Source organism: Erpetoichthys calabaricus, chromosome 10, assembly GCF_900747795.2.
Source record: "Erpetoichthys calabaricus chromosome 10, fErpCal1.3, whole genome shotgun sequence".
In the NCBI taxonomy this organism is placed as follows: Eukaryota; Metazoa; Chordata; class Cladistia; order Polypteriformes; family Polypteridae; genus Erpetoichthys; species Erpetoichthys calabaricus.
Window position 1 is genome coordinate 88612922 of NC_041403.2, and position 17866 is coordinate 88630787.

The following is a 17866-nucleotide window of genomic DNA, read 5'->3' on the forward strand; positions in this document are numbered from 1 at the left end:
CACAATGTGCAAATATTTTGTCCTTCCATTTGGGTTGCATGGGGCCCCAGCGACCTTCCAGCATCTGGTGGACAAAGTACTTCGGCCCCACAATGCCTATAGTGACACTTACTTGGATGATATCATCATCTACTCTGACACATGGGATATGTCAACTGTGTTCATGCCGTGCTTCTGATGCTAAGTAATACTGGACTCCGGATAAACCCTAAGAAGTGTTTTTTTTTTTTTACTAACACAGGCTAAGTATTTGAGCTACCTGGTGGGCAGGGGTATGATCTGACCACAGTGTTCCAAGGTTGATGCCACTGTGAGATGGCCCCCGTCTGAAAACCAAGCTGCAGGTCCAGGCTTTCCTGGGATTACCGGGGTGGTACCCCCTGTTTGTTCCCAGTTTTTCCAAGCTAGCGGTGTCCTTGACTAATCTGAAGAAAAAGTGGGCACCCACCATTGTGGTATGGGATGAACAAACAGACAAAGCATTTTGTGATTTGAAACAGGCCCTTACATCAGCACCAGTCTTGAGGACACCTAACTTTTCTTTGCCTTTAATTTTCCAAGCCGACCTGCCTGTCACTGGTCTTGGTGCTATGCTGAGCCAAATCGTTGACGGTGTTGAATACCCCATCATGTTCCTGAGCCGGAAGCTGTTGGACCAGGAAACCAGGTATGCACCAGTGCAGAAGAAGCCCTTTGCATCAAATGAGCTATTAACCAGCTGAGGTACTAACTCTTAGGCTGCAAGTTCACTCTTATCACTGATCATGCACTGCTCTAGTGGATGTTGGAGAACAAGGAGTGGAACTTCCGCGTCAGTGATGGTTCTTTGACCTTCAGCCCTTTTGGTTCAAATTCATTTATTGTAAAGGCTCCCTCCATGTCAAGGCTGACGCACTTTCTTGTGTTCATGACCTCATGGTTCCAGGTATGTGACCCCACGGGTCTGGGATGAGGTGGAAGCTAAGTCGTACACGTGCACATGGGGGACAGCTTAAGGCCTCAGTTGATGGTAATGACCCATTGAACCAGGGATTGGTGCAGTGGTTTAACGCTTTCTCTCTTTCTGCTTCTGCGGAACGGAAGCCTAACCACCACTTCAGTACTGACGTCACTTTAGTTGTCCGCCCTCCTTCCCTTCCTGTCAAAGACATACATATTCAAGAGGGCCACCAACCTAGTGCAGTTCAGTCTAGAACTATTATCTGAAAAGACATTTCCACACTTGATTAAATGGAGTTTCAGTAATGCCAGAAGGAAATACACTCATGTAATTTATGATAAAAATAAAAAAATAAAAACAATAAAAACTAAGAAGAAAAATAGCATAACAATAATAGATAGATAGATAGATAGATAGATAGATAGATAGATAGATAGATAGATAGATAGATAGATAGATAGATAGATAGATAGATAGATAGATAGATAGATAGATAGATTATACATAGGCAGAAACAACACAGCATAGATAAATAAACCATAAAACCTTAGATGAAGAAAGGTCTGTTGAGACAATCAGGCTTGAGAAATCATTCATGGCTTGTGACAATATTGCCACCACTGCTGAATGTTCTTTCTGAAGGAGCACTTGCTGCAGTAATGTAAAAGTACTTTTTGAAAAACTGATGACCTGTGAAAATTTAGTTTCATGTATTTTCCATCAACCTAGTGGATCTTTGTCTTTTTCTGTATTAGCTCAATTTTGCAACCAGACAGAGTATTCCATAAAGACTAACATAGTGCCTGAATACAATGAGTGGTACAGAATAGTGAAGATGCAAGACAGAATCATAGTCAAAGCACATGTGGGAATCTCCACTGTTTCAAATATCTTTAGTCTTCACTGAAAGAGTGAAATAACTTAAAAGTCATGGGCTTCAAAAGGATTCTGAAATTCTCTAATACAAGTGGTTTCTTTCTAAAGGTTTCTTGTTAAATTGCTATATATCTTACCTTTAGTAAGTATACTTCAGATGCACTCCTGTTTGATAAACATTAGCAGAAAATCATAAAAAATGCATGTGTATATCTACCCAGTGACAGATATACAATGAAATGATTCATAAGATTCTACTAAATTAATCTTATGATGCAAAATGTAAACAAAAGGCATATATAAAACATTTCTCAGCAAACAATGGATAAAAGTTAATATTACAAAAAAGTGAAAATGAAGCCTTGAACCATTGTTAGCTTCTTTAAGATGAACAACGATATTCACAATACATACTGAAGGAGTATTGTGTTTGCACTGTTATTGATAAGAAATATAAAATAAAATAATTTTTATCACACTTTTTTTTTTTTTTTTTTAAACTATTTACAACCTAGGCACTAGACTTTATTTATTATTAATTACATAAACTTCAAAACTACACACAATTGCTTGAATAATAGGACTGTAGTTAACTCTGTTGGTAAGAAATTCATTGTTCAGTTATAAAAATACATTAAGTACAGCTTTTAATTTGATTCCCCTTTAAAAAAGCAAATTGAGAGGAATACCAATATAGAAAATGAAAAGAACATTTGTCTGTGCAACAGCTTCCATTTTCTAAAGTAAAAGGAGTTTTAGAAAATCAAGACATTTGTTCTGACTACAGTACATGTAACACAAAACTCAAACACTAATGCTGCAAACATCCTCATGCTTAACCTCATTACAAATGGCATAGTGATGACTAGTGAAAAGTGAACCCAAGTTCTGCAAAATCACGAAAATGTTAAAGAACTTCGCCAAACTCTTTGAAATGTACTAAGTGTCAATGGGGAAGAAGGTTCTGAGTGGTTTATAATGGTTCAATGATCTTTTAAGTGTCCCTGAGGGGTCAGAAAAACTCTACCAGCTATGTTGCACTGATTATTGTTGCTAAATATTTGACTTGAACTGTGAGGCAGCAGTGTCAAACACTGCTCCACCGTGCCTCAAACAACAAAAGACACTGACGGAACAAATATCATAAACAAAATATTAACAAACTGCTACAAAGTAGCAATAAGTGAGTAAATTATACATCACTGTACTCAGAGAGTTCAAATCTTACGGCACACATTGGCCATGCTACAAAAAGGTACTATATGACTGGCTAATTCCATTGTTTGAAGTCACAGCTCCAGGGACTTCTTATGTATCTGTATAGATGCTACACACTTTTCTCGTGCATCAAGAAGAAAGAAATGCCTTGTAACAGTAATAAATGTTTTGTTTTTATTATTTCACAATATGCCCTGCATTTTCTGATGAGGGGAAGGGGAGGGCTCCTTTAAGGCTTGGTTCGAGATGGCAGGTGGGCACATGGCTAATTTGCTTGTTAGCCATGCGCTGCTGGTCTGCCAGTGCACAGGAATAAGTATTATACATATCCTGGCTGTACTGGTAATATTTGGTGTCTTTTGTTAATTTTTTTTAAACAAATGTGGTGTGGAAATCTGGCACTGTTTCTCAACCTTTGTGGCTTTGAGACCAGTTTTTACTTTTTTAAGTTTACCGACTTGACGATCCATGTCACATGTGAGTTGAAATGACTGTGGAAGAAACAAGTGCAGGGAAAAATATCACACAGCACTGTCAAATACTTTAGTGACTATGGAGGGAGTGGTTTAAGTGCATTACTGTAGCTAAGACTGCATTTTTTGTACATGTGCTTGTGCAATGACCTTACAGTAGGCATGCCTGAAAGTTCTGCAGTGTCACGCTGGCTTCACAAAGCATTAGAAGATGCTTGGAAAAAAATGTTCACCTAAGACAGCTGCTCTGTGACTTACCATGAAAATATTTAGAAACAAGTATGGTGAACACTGCATATTTGCTGCAAAAACAACTTGGTTAATTTTGCCAATCAACACCAGTGATGACCTCCATATGAATGTTATGAAAAATTCTAAAACAACAAAAATTTAAACCATGTTCTGAAAATTCTAATAAATTAAACACTTTTAAATGGCACATTTACTTCCCACAAGGGGATATGGAGATCAAATGTGAGTAGCTGAACGGAAACACAACTGCTGTGTAAAGACTACAACCTTCATCCCAATCGAGTTGTCAGTGAGGTGAAAAATAAAGTAAAAAATATGCCAAAGATAGAAATCACTCCACTACATATGTAATAAAAAAGAGGTGTTGCACGGACTGTCCAGAGAAGGGAAAAAAATATATCATGCAAATAAGGATTTTGCCCAGGGCACTGCATGCTGCTAAAAGACTGTTAAAGGTCACAGAGTCAAAACACATAATTTATTGCATCACTTCCCCAGATTCCCTCTTAATCCTACCATAACCTGACAAATCAAGATCTTCATTTTCATATTCTAGGCATGGAATTTTGGTTTAGTTTCAGATATTCTCTAGACAGTTTATATTATTTTGGATATCCATGGTTATGATACAAAATTTTTTGGGATAAAGTCAAAAATTAATGACACATCTGTCACTATTTTAATTAAAAGATTTTTAGCATAGCTAGAGCAACATACAGTGCTTCTTTAGTTTAACCCTTTCATCTGCACTTCAATTGCTTAAGGAATGTACTCTTTAAACCTTAATCGGGAACATTTAATAAACAAAAATTTTCAATTTCAATCTATATTTCTGAAAAACAGAAAAATAGCAAATTATAGCAAGTTGCTTACTGGCACAGCTCAGCCCTAAAAATAGAAAATACTTTCTGTTCAACAAGTTTCATCATAAGGACCTATCTGCTACAAAGACATAATGCAGACACCAACTAAATAATTTGAGTGCCAAACCCATAGAGCAAGAACACACAGAGCAAGAACTATAAATCTGCAACTGAATGCATCTTTCAAGTTTAGAAAGCATATTTCCCAGACAATTAGTATGGAGAATAAGGAAAATAATGCCCCTGTAAATTTTTTAATAAAGAAGGATATTGCATAACGCTATACAATTTCAGAAGAGAAATATGTGCACATTTCTCAATATAATTTTTTACTAAAAGTGTTTATGTAGAAGGCATGTATTAAGAAGTAAAAAGAAATCAAATTAAAGGAATAAGAAAGTGAGGCACATAGTATATGTGAATTTCCCCTTGGGATTAATAAAGTATCTATTTATCTATCTATCTATAGATGTGTAGAATGTAATTCAACGGGCACAAAGTGTCTTGATTTTTCTCTTAAGCTCATGAAAATGAAACAGTATATATATATATATATATATATATATATATATATATATATATATATATATATATATATATATATAATTGAAATAGTTTACTGTCAAATAATGCAAAGAGTACGCGACACATGTTTCGCCCTAATTCTGGGCTCATCAGGCGTACACACTCACTGCACCCCCCTCTCGGGGAATTGAACCTCAGACGTCAGTGGTGAAGCCTCTAACGTTGCGCCACGGCGTGTGGTTCATTCATTTGACAGCATGTAGATTGGGTTAATTACATTCATTGCATTCGTAGTCTACATGCTGTCAAATGAATGAACCACACGCTGTGGCGCAACGTTAGAGGCTTCGCCTCTGGCGCTGACATCTGAGGTTCAATTCCCCGAGAGGGGGGTGCAGTGAGTGTGTATGCCTGATGAGTTAGGGCGAAACACGTGTCGCGTACTCTTTGCATTATTTGACAGTAAACTATTTCAACCATTCTATGATCTGCTTCTCGCAACTGAAATGAGGGCACCGTGGCGGATGTTAGCTGACTTGCTGACCAACCACAAGCGTTACCTGGTAGGTAACCACCCATACAATCAGATTGTGACACAGACTACGAATGCAATGAATATATATATATATATATATATATATATATATATATATATATATATAGTTTTACTAAATAAAATAAATGAATAGGCTCAGGTTATCATTTCTGACCTTTTATACTGTATAACTAGTACTTCAGTATTTTAGTGGTATATTTGGGGCTTTATATGTGTTCCAAGTTTCATACTGAAGCCTAGATTTTCATCTTTACATCATACAACTCTAAACTTTAGGTATTACTTACATGCAAAGAAAGTATGTATAAAAGGTCAAATCAATCAAAAAAAAAGCATCCATTTAAAGTACAACATTTTTGTTGCCAGATGATTTGATCATCATCTTCCATCATCTTCCTTTGGCAACACCAATTTCTTCCCACAAACATGTTTATTGACTGTCATTTTTAAACTGGCCTTATGTAAGTGCAACATGACCTGTTGCATAAAAATGATAATGCTAAAAATGAAAGATGCTTTCACTAATTGTGAAGGGATTTTGCCTTTAGTCATGTTTGTAGACAAAAATGCTAGATTTTAGTTTTAATAACTGTACACCTAAGTCGAACTCTAAAGAAAATTGTTGGCATAAATTTAAGACAATATAATATAAAACTCATGGCTTAAATAGTCAATTATTTCTGTTCAAGCATACTATTTTGAAAGTGGCATATTGCTTTGCCATCTGTGAAACCAAAGGAGTCCTCACACTGTAAGCTTTTTAATAAACTGTGAAATATGATGTTTATAAAGGGCTGCATACAGACATATATGACAACTGTTTATTTTCCATAGGACTTTTAATTTCATAAACAGGATAGTGGTTTAAAAGTATATCTTTACGGAAGGTACAATAGCCCAGAAAAAGGCAAATCAGAAATAATCTTTAAAAAAAAATAAAAAGGTTAATGGGGGTGGATAAATCACTAGTCAAAGCATCCAGGACTACAATTTTTTAATTCTGGGCAACCAAACTACAGACTCGCAATGCATAACCATGACATATTTTTCTGATCAAAAAAATCTGATAACAACAAAAGACCCTATTATTCATGCATGATCTTAACTTTGGTGTTGCTCTTAAGGGCAGCTGCTTATAGTGCACCAGTCTGCTGTAACCACCTTCTAAAGTCTGGTTTACATTTGATGCAGCAAAGCAAAAATAACATCAGATATGGTGACATGCAGTGGAATTTCTCTGCATGATGCATACATAATTTTTTCCAACATTGTAGTGATGTGGGCACACTGCATGTACCCTAAATGGTGAATGTTGAGGAAAGGCTGGTTATATGGGCACCCAAATGATGAACAATAAGATGAATATGATGCAACAAGTCATCAAAGCCCAAGGAACACATGAAAATATGTGAAATGCATCTCTTCATCACATAGGTCGCCCACTTACAAGAATATTGTACTTGCCTTCCTTTCACAGGTTTTGGTTAATTGGTCTGCCACACACACACATACACACTGGTGAGCAATACAGTGAGACTGAGTAGTAAGTCAATAATGTAAGCAAAAGAAACAATAGTGTTCGCTATAAATTAAGTTGGGTAGTAATGGCAAGAATGTCAAATGTTAATCACATCTTCTCGTCATTTACCATAATATAAATAAGATAATAATTCATGCATAGTATGTTATGGATTAAAATAAAAAGAGAGAACAAGGCAAACTGTTCCACTACTGCTTCAATACCAGTTACAAGTGAAATGAGAAATAATTATAAGCAGCATTATGACAAAAATAACAAAAAATACCTTTTTTTAATACTGTAACAATTTTTTAGCAGATTAAATATAGAGGATATTTCGCAAAATACCAATGACTGCAGGGAGGGGACAGAATGTAAATGCTGAACGCAGAGAGTATCCTGAAAGCACATATAAAAGTTCAGAAAAAACTAACTATAGAACTGAAAATGTAAGAAAGCACAGTAACATTACACTATTTACTGTACTAGTCAGCCTGCAACATCTAACAAATACTGATCACCCTGCTTAAGTCATTTCATGAAATGTACAACTTAGAAACAAAAATGTATACTGATGCACTGAGTAACTTTGTTCAACTGACTGGGCTTACTTACTACAGCTGAGAATATGCCCTAAAATATTCATCAGCTTTTTGCTCATACATGATAGCTTGAATATTCCAACGATGCTCCTGCCACAAACTTTAAATTGTTTAGCCTTAGGAAATGGACATTAACCTTTAGAAATCAGAGGGCTATACTCCATTACAAAAAGATCCTGCCTTAGGCAGTCACAGAGAGGAATCTCATATAAAATATGATGTTCATCATTAACCGATATGTACTCTGGCTTTCTAACTGGTATAGTATACTAGAAATTCTGAAAGTGCTCCCTACTATCCATCCATCCATCCATTTTCCAACCCGCTGAATCCGAACACAGGGTCACGGGGGTCTGCTGGAGCCAATCCCAGCCAACACAGGGCACAAGGCAGGAGCCAATCCTGGGCAGGGTGCCAACCCACCGCAGGACACACACAAACACACCCACACACCAAGCACACACTAGGGCCAATTTAGAATCACCAATCCACCTAATCTGCATGTCTTTGGACTGAGGGAGGAAACTGGACCCTCTTCATGGTCCAAGCACAGCATATTTTAATACAGCTGTAGACACAGATCAATGGCTACCGTCAACTAAAAGTGAAGAACACTGTAAAGAACTTATTCCACCTCAGAATAACCATGAAAGTTAAACTGATGGAGTTTGACAGAGAAACTAATTGGTGGGGCCTAACTTAAGTCTGGAAACAAAATTTGATAATGCAGTATTTCAGCTGGATTTTAATAAAATGTTTGTGTGTACAATGGAAAAAGACAACTCATCAGCATGACATAATAATTTAAGAATCTTCTAAGATGCCAATTGTATTTACACTGTGGCAGAAGAGTGCTATGCACTAGTGTACAAGAAAACTTTACAAATAAATGTTGCTATAAAAAGTTGCAGGTAACCTTCCACCCTATATATAAAGCTGGGGTACCAGAAAATGCACCCAGGTTTTCAAATGCAGAAGCCCAGAAGACTACCATATTCATTCATAATTTATCCACCCCTGGTTAATTTTGTCAAACAGATAACTGTAATATCACTCATACAATAACTACATATAATGGTATACTGTATAATCGTTCCTGTTGCACAAAGTAAATTAGACTACTTACTTACAATAGAAGTAAACAGATTCTTTGGTTGCTTGGACCTAGTCAACTTACTGCTATAATGGGGAAGCTGTTGAGAATGCTTATGATGTTAATTCCAGGCTATGCCTAAATTGTCTTGGCATTCAGTCTGACCCCAGTATTTATTTTTGACTTCTGACCAGCACAAGTCAAATCAATCTTTATTTATGCATCTCAGTTTAAAACTGGTTTTCCCTATACACTGAGAATTATATTAGTATGTTTACAATAATGTATCAAAATAGGTGTTACAAATATTCACTGTAAAGTATATTAAGTGCTTGTCTGCTATTTTAAAAAGTGAATATTAATGATTCTACACAGCTACTTTAATATAATACAAAAGTATAATCTGGTTAGGAGGAGGCCTCTAAGAAAATGGCGCAGCAAATTCAAATTTTCTGACGCTAAATGACTGAAAATGCACCTGGGCATCTACCAGCAGCTCCTCATTAGTGATACATTCAGATCAAATCAGCTCAGACCTTGTAGATATACAAGTGCACATATTGCATTCGTTCACTTCAAAGCTGATGAAGCCCACCACCCTACTGAGAAAAAAAAATTTTACCAACTGCCTCTATACCTATTGCAAAGAAAATTGACTCAAAATAATAAAGAATCTCAACTCTCCAGAATGAGTTTACTGCAATAATAAATTAACTACATGAACAGATGTGCCCACTTATATAATGCAACACTGAAATAACCACTCTAACATTTGGGAATAGACATGAAAATCCTGAACAGTGTTTCAACCTTGAGTTTAGATGACTTTCCTGCTTCTCAGCATATTTCTACAATTACATTTCTAAAAAGTATTATATCTCAGTCAGTGCCATGTGTTCTCCCTTTAAGGGTTACATGGCTCACCATCCATTTTAGGAGATAGTTTTCATCCAGTAGGTGGGGTTTTTGATGTTCCTCACCCCAAACTCACCTCAGTCTATGGCTGGAGGCATGAATACATATTTTCATCTAATTATTAGGGGCAAACTTTCCCAAATCTAATCACTCTCTCTCTCTCTCTCTGTGTAAAACACACCACCAGAGAATCATGTCTTCCTGTAACCCTTATAACAAGGATAATCCTGTAAGATCTGAAATCAGGATAGAACTTGTCAGACGCTATCACACTAAATGGTGATACACAACTGTAAACATCAACAAAGGAAACTAATGAAATCCAACTTGACCATGGGGTCTATAAAGCCACATGCATCTTTTTGTCTGACATTCCTTTCAGTTAGCATGGTCAACTCTACCAATCTTCTTCTCTTGCTTGCACATTACTTACACTTTCATTTTAGGGACTGCATGAGAGCTGCAAAGAAATGTCAGTATGTGACTCACTTCTCTGTCTTGTCTTTGTTAGTGAATGCATTGGTACAAACAGCACTAAGTGCTAGTGGTAGTAAACTCATGGAAGGAGTTTAGTAACTTCAGTATGCTGTATGTCACAGTTTAACTTCAGTGCTAAATATATGAAATCCACTTGACAACAACAATGTACTATCTGTTTTATTAATGCTCCCATATCAGTAAGTAAGCCATTTCCATTTATTAAAACAATATCTTAAGTGAATATGGTGGTGAGCAGAAAATGAACATAAAGGTGGCCACTTAAACAAAGTTCACCCACTTCAGTTTTTTTAGAAACTGGTTATAAACAGCATCCTAATGCTCCACCTCTTACTAGTAAATAAAGAAAACCAAATCTCAACATCAAACAGAGATGGGCAACCTAGCCAACTAATAAAACAGACCGGCAGAATGCTTATTAAAGGCCAAAAGAAAACATTCAACACCAAACCAAATGGCCTGTACACCACTATAAAATACTGTTCGTTAGAGTGTAGAATGACCATAAATATATTAAAAACAGAAATTGGAAAAAATAGTTCATTACAATATGAATTACAACACAATAACTGGCACTCACAAATACTCATAAACGTTTAATTGCAGTGCTATATTTGTAGGGACCCAGGGCAATCAGCACAAAGCAAATATCCTTTTACTTAGTGCATTACAACCTTTCCATTTTTCAAAGAGATTTAATGGGATATACTAAAGGTCAATCTTTTAACAAATGAATTTAAATAATACAGGGAAGACCTTAAAGAAAAATATAACACTAAACAATTAAGTTACAGGCTGCTGTAGTTAAGAGCTACACATTTGTATAAACTGCACTGCAAACTGCTTTCAGTGGAAAAACACACAGGAAATATAGCATGATTGTTTATATGCAATTCTTAGGCCAAGAAACAACCCCAAGCAAAAATCCCTGTATTGATAATTATTGTCATATGGAGCAATCAGCCAAGTGAGATAGATTTCAGAAAGGCTTTAACTGTTTCACATTCAGAAGTCTGTGAAATGTATTCACTCCCTCTCCCCTCATCTCCCTTTCTTTGAGCTGAAGGCTATTTCATTTTCATTACTAAGTCATCAAGCAACCTGACATGAGTTGGGTTTTATATTCAGGGCAAAACATTTTATTACTATGACTAAATGATGCACAGATGATAAAAGCTTTACCACAGCAATCAGTATATAAATTCTGAATATGTGAGAAACTGGGAATGGTGTGTAAAGTTCTACTTGAAACAAACTTTAGGTAAAAAAAAAAAAAAACCCTTTAAATGAGTAATAAACATACAGCATTAAGTGAAAACAATTTATATTTAATGTCATCCATCCATTAAGTCTCCAAACCTGCTAATCCTGTGCAGGGTGGTGGGGTATTTGATGTCAATTGTGGTTTATTTTGCATTAACCAATGAAACAACCATAGCTCAAATTAATTCTCCTAAAAACACATGACATTCTTACTGCCAATACATTTACGAATTATAGTCTGAATTTGTTAGAATAAAAATCCAGAGCTCTTTCATCACATTTCTTTTAAACATTAACTGAAAAGGATTAAAAGTTATTCTACAATAAGTTCATTGTCAGGTGAAATTAAAAGCAAGAAATTGCACCAAAAACCTTACAGGAAAATGTTATTGATTTTTTGTTTCATTTTAGGTCTGGAAGCAGCATGAGATATTCATGAAAATCCCACAGCAGCAGAAGAAAACCTTTAACCTGTTGCATTAGTTAATTATTTATTAGCATCAAAATGGTGTTTGTATGTAGCTGCTAAAGAAAAGCAAATCTCAGTACACTTTATTCGTAAACAGTTATTAAATTCAAGTCAATGCCTTGTCTCAGAGACTGAGTTAATCATGACCTATAAAATGTTAATATGAAGTGCTTTAAATATCTACTAACACCATATGTAAGTCTGGAACTACAGGCTGTGTGCTATGAAGCGGCAACAGCAGAAACCTTCAGAGAACGCTCTACACACTTCTGTCACTGATATAAATAGTGTAAAGCACAATATATTATTCAGCAGAAAAAATGTAATGTTTTCATTTATCAATCATATGTAATGTTATATATAGTTTTTAATTAAAAATGGCCTCAGAAAAATCTCTCAAAATGTTAAAATAAAAAATACTGACTCATCACTAGAACATTTTCTACATCTTTTCCTCACAGAAAAAATTATCATCTGGCAACTCTGTGTGTCTCTAAAAGCCTTTCTTTGCCCCTTCCTCATTTACAGATATCGATCCTGTTTGTTACTGGACCTTGTGCTTGGAAGCACAGGCAGTGTAAAGCAGAAAAGGCAGTACTGCATTATATTTCCAACAATCAATTCCTACTGTATTGAGTAACTGAATGTAACCTCATTAGTCAAACAAAATTGGTGGAAAATGTATGTCAGTGCTTCTGATTTTTGACCATTAAATTACTCCATTTCAAGTAACTCATTAATAAAAAAAATGCCATTAGATGGAATCCTACTTATAAAAAGGATTTAAAAATAATTGAAGCAAATAAAAATAATAAAAGGAGGCTCTGTATGATAAACATACTTTTTCACATAAAGACTAGAGGTTTTTCCACTACATGCAAGGTAAGTTACAGAGCAGTGTCAATTCTAGAAAATGACCTCTGCTTTTCAGTTACCATTCAAATATTAGTTTCCTATTCAATCTTTTGTTAACCTTAAAAATAAACTCTGCAATAAATGCCCTGTATATATTATTAGTCAACGTTAAAGAATAATTGCTTACAGCTGGAAAAATGTAACTCAGTGGCAAGGGTCTTAAGGCCACTGCTTTAAACCAAGAGTTAACTCTATAAGTAAGCGTTAAATTCTATAGACAGTTTTCATCACTGCAAAGAAAATGAATGTCTGACATTCACTGATATATTGGCATTAATAATCTAATAAGAGTATCAATGCTATGCATTTAGCTTTGCTTCAAGCTGTATCAGGTTATAAACTAACAGATATGTATTGTCAAATGTTGTCCTAATTACATTTTTGAAACTTATGTAACCATTAATTCATCAAACAGTGCATTCCATTAAAGAATGTCTTTTAGAATTAGGACTGAACACAATTAACTAACTTTACAAAAGGAGCTAACCAAGGACTTGCCTGAAGTCCAATTACTTTTTTCAGTAATACTTAATTGCCCCACATAGGAAACCATATCACTGTCTATTGGCTCCTGAACTAAAATATAAAACAAAGCTATCTCTACTTGAACTCTTGAGCAATTAGACCTCTTGGCTACTTGACCAACTGTGAATTCCGATACCCAATGCAGTTAATTACCGTTTTTGATGTTAATAGTCTCAGTCAGTTTTGAGATTTTATTTTCGTTGATTAATATTTAAATTTTAAGTGAATTAAAAAGAAAAAACTGCACTTCAATTTTAAATGCAGACTTCTGTTTCTTTGGCTAAAAGGTCAAGTTTCAAGACATATAGGGGATATTTTCATATTACTAAAACTGAGAAGGCTGTAAAAATAATCTAACATTTCAGCAACAATCTTATATTAGCAGGCAGCTTGTCAAGGAAATTAAAATAAACTATTTATTTTATATACAGTATACTCAATCATGTACACTCGATGCTACTCTTATGAATATCAGTAACCTTTACGAGACAACTTGCAACTAACGTTTTCATCTTTCTGGGACCCACAGAGTATATTTACTAACTTTACAAAGCACTCTTGTTGCTTTCAAAAATGCCAGGTCAATATGAACAGAATGTTTCTTAATGTAGGCCAAAATTAAATGGTGTTTCATGTTTGGAAATGTTTTGCATTAACTTAATTCTGCTTTATGGACAATGCCTGATGAGTTATTACTTTTCATTAAGTCATTCATCACAAAGAAACCTTAAAATGTTTAAATATAAAAGCATTCATCTATGCCCTTTGTCATTCCACTTTTGTCTCTGTTTAATCCACTTCAGCTTGCAGGGGGCAGCACTAGGCACAAGGGGGAAACTGACCTTGGGTGGGACACTGATCCAACATACAATGCACACATGCACACCCCAGAGCCAAACTAAAGTGATCATCTAATCTACTATGCAAGTCTTTGAGATGAGGGGAGAAAATTGGAGTATGCATGGAAAACTGTATATGGACACAGGAAGAATATGCAAACTCCAGGCAAACAGTTGACTAGGATAGAAATGCAACTTGATTTCCTATTGCTGTAAGGCTGTACTACTAAACAGTCCATATAAACTATACCACCAAATATGCATACAAATCAATATAAAACCAAAAATATGCAATCACTTGTTTTTAAAGGTTTCTGATCGATCTTTACAAAAGCTTGAAAATACTTTTTACATAAAATCAGCCACATGGCAAACAAAGCACACACTACCTACTTTCACTCATGGTCAGGATAAGAAGCTACTGTCTAAGAAACTTTCACAGCCTCTATTGTCTGATGTGATTAATGCTCTAAGATCTTAGTTTATGGCAACGGGAGTATTCCAAGGGTGCTGACAGTAAGAAAACCTTTGTCAACCTCTCTCTACATTAGATCTTAACATATTGTGTTGAATGTCTTTTCCAAACATCTGTAAACCTTTACTTAAAGAACTGTAATACAGAACTTCTTTGGTATATGTGGTAAAATGAGCAGCCATTTGACTTCACTACTGTAAAGTTAATTTGAGCAGATAAGGTGAATCAGAACACTATGATATAAGGAGGATACATGCTTATAGGTGTGCATAAAGTCAGCAGCCATGCCAGTCAGGGAAGAAATGACTAAGAAATTTTGTAAGAGCTATTCAGCTTTCATCATTTTATATGTAAGCATTTTCTAATAAAAAGGAAGAAAATCTAAGAAACAAATTAAGAAATATTAAAATGAAAAAACAAAAGTTAGAACCCCATCATTTTTATTCGCAAATGGGGTAATAAAGGATATGATGACATTTGAGAAACACACCACCATGTATCGGCACTCTATTTTCCACTGTACAAATCCATCCATCCATCCATTTTCCAACCCGCTGAATCCGAACACAGGGTCACGGGGGTCTGCTGGAGCCAATCCCAGCCAACACAGGGCACAAGGCAGGGAACCAATCCCGGGCAGGGTGCCAACCCACCGCAGGACACACACAAACACACCCACACACCAAGCACACACTAGGGCCAATTTAGAATCGCCAATCCACCTAACCTGCATGTCTTTGGACTGTGGGAGGAAACCGGAGCGCCCGGAGGAAACCCACGCAGACACGGGGAGAACATGCAAACTCCACGCAGGGAGGACCCGGGAAGTGAACCCGGGTCCCGGATCACCCAACTGCGAGGCAGCAGCGCTACCCACTGCGCCACCGTGCCGCCCTGTACAAATCTAGTTCTCAAAAAGCAAAAATAAAGACTTAATATAGAACAAAGATTGACACACCTGTATGTATGACTAGTTGTAAAAACCATCAGGTTTTTAGCCCCATATTTATTATGCAACACTGGGGCTACAGTGATATTTTCATTTGAAATGCCTGACTCTAGATGGAAATTCAAGAAAGTTTGAAGAGACCATGGATTATGTCAGGTATTAGCAGAACCATAGTTAATATATGGCTTGCTGCAGCTTGGAGCTTAGAGCACCAATGATACTATATAGTGTAAAAACAACCACAGTGACTAACAGGTTAAAGGCCTACCCCACATTTCAGTCTATAGGCTCTGCAAGCTCAGGTTTGAAGATCAGTGGACTGGATGAGGTTGATTGACATCTTCTAAAAAATCCTAATCTTAAACACATTATCAAGTAGGATTGGAAAAAAACTAAGTAGGATGAAAAAATTCTGATTTAGACACTCTATAAAATAAAATGGATACAGTTGCAATCATACAAAAATTAAATCTAAGCCAAGTGAAAAGTATTTCAATATTTAGCTTACTTTAAGAAATCTTGTCAAGTAAACTTTGCTTACCCCTTTGGCAGATGTTTTTTTTTTTTTGCTAAATACCATCAAAACAGCTCCCATTTAAAATTTGTTTTGTCTGATCTTTGCAAATGCATTTGTTGTAGTGTAGGCAAAGATCACTTATCCTTGATGGCAGGACAAACAAACAAAAAGGAAACCAACATTCAGCTAAGCACTTCTTTCTTTCTCTCTCTCTTGTTTCCTCTAGATTCCAGTCCCTCTTTTCCCTACAAGTTCAATATTTTAACTAAGTTCTGATTACACTTTGGGTGCCCCCATCACAAGCCATCTTCACTGGGTGCCCTTATGCAAACTTGGATCCTCACCCAACATGAACAAGTAATTTTAGTCAGTCGAGCCTAGTGACTAATTTGGCTTTTGAGAGAGGGTTTTTTTTTTTTAATCTGCAGTGAGCTTGTTCCACTTGACCCTGTTACTTGTACATCTGCTCTCCTCCAAACTATGCATTCAACAGAGTCCTTTTCTTTGGGGTGACTTTAAACCACACCTTGGGAGCCACAACCAGATACAGGGGCAGCCTTCAATTTATTTCAGACACATTAGGCTAGACTGGGGTATTAAGTGAAAGGCACAATTAATAATTATTATAATTATTGCAGTTATTGTATTACAGTACATGCAATACTGTTACATTAAACTGTGCCTTAATTTTGATTTTCAGTTTTATTAGTCACTAGAAATAATACCTATTACAATCAACTTATAAGGTACACCAAAAGCAATATATACTTTACATGATCAACAACTTTCTCAAAACCTGCAACAAAAGTGTCTACACAATAAAATCAGGAATGCAGTTCTATAGCTTTGATGGTAAACACACTGAAATTCTTCACAATAAAAATAGCACATTAATATAAATATTTAGTATTGTGTAATAAATATTACATTTACTTTAATTAATATAAAGTTTCCCTATGTACTGTACTGTTAAAAATCAAATTGATATAATGGGAAATATTTACTGCAAATCCACCTTACAAGGTCAAAAAAGGGTAGATTAGTATACTGAATCTTAAGGGCTGCAATACAAAGTCAGCTTTCTGACTTTATCAAATAAGAGTTGACAATAACCCTTTGAATACATCTAATTTTGCTGCTGTGCAGTTTTTATTTCATTATTTCTTATTTCCCCAGACAGATGACTGGAGTTGCTGACAGGCTCATATCATCCAATTTCTGTGTTTTGCCAGAAAGCATACACGTCTCTATCGAGAGACATGGTTTCAGAATATACATTTTAAACAGCACTTTAACAATGCAATAATAGAACTTAATTTCTCAAAACATGACCGCGGTTTTACAAATTCTAATACTTTGAATTTTACCTTCACCTACATGGGAGCTAAACTAGTTGTACTGTATAATATTACTCTAATTCACCCAGAACAAAGATGAAGCAAACCAAGCCTATATGTCTATAATGCATTAAAATACAACATAGGCATTGTAGTTTTAATTTAATGTAACATCTAGCAATGTTAACTTTGTGGAATGACAGTCCTGTTCGTTTGTCATAATAAAGGATGGACAATTCTAAATTTC

General features: G+C 35.7%; 1 protein-coding gene across 18 annotated transcripts in view; it reads right to left on the reverse strand.

Annotated features, from left to right (window-relative positions):
• Positions 1–17866, reverse strand: part of adgrl2a (adhesion G protein-coupled receptor L2a) — a 191856-nt gene that overhangs the window by 87444 nt on the left and 86546 nt on the right. The window lies entirely within an intron of this gene.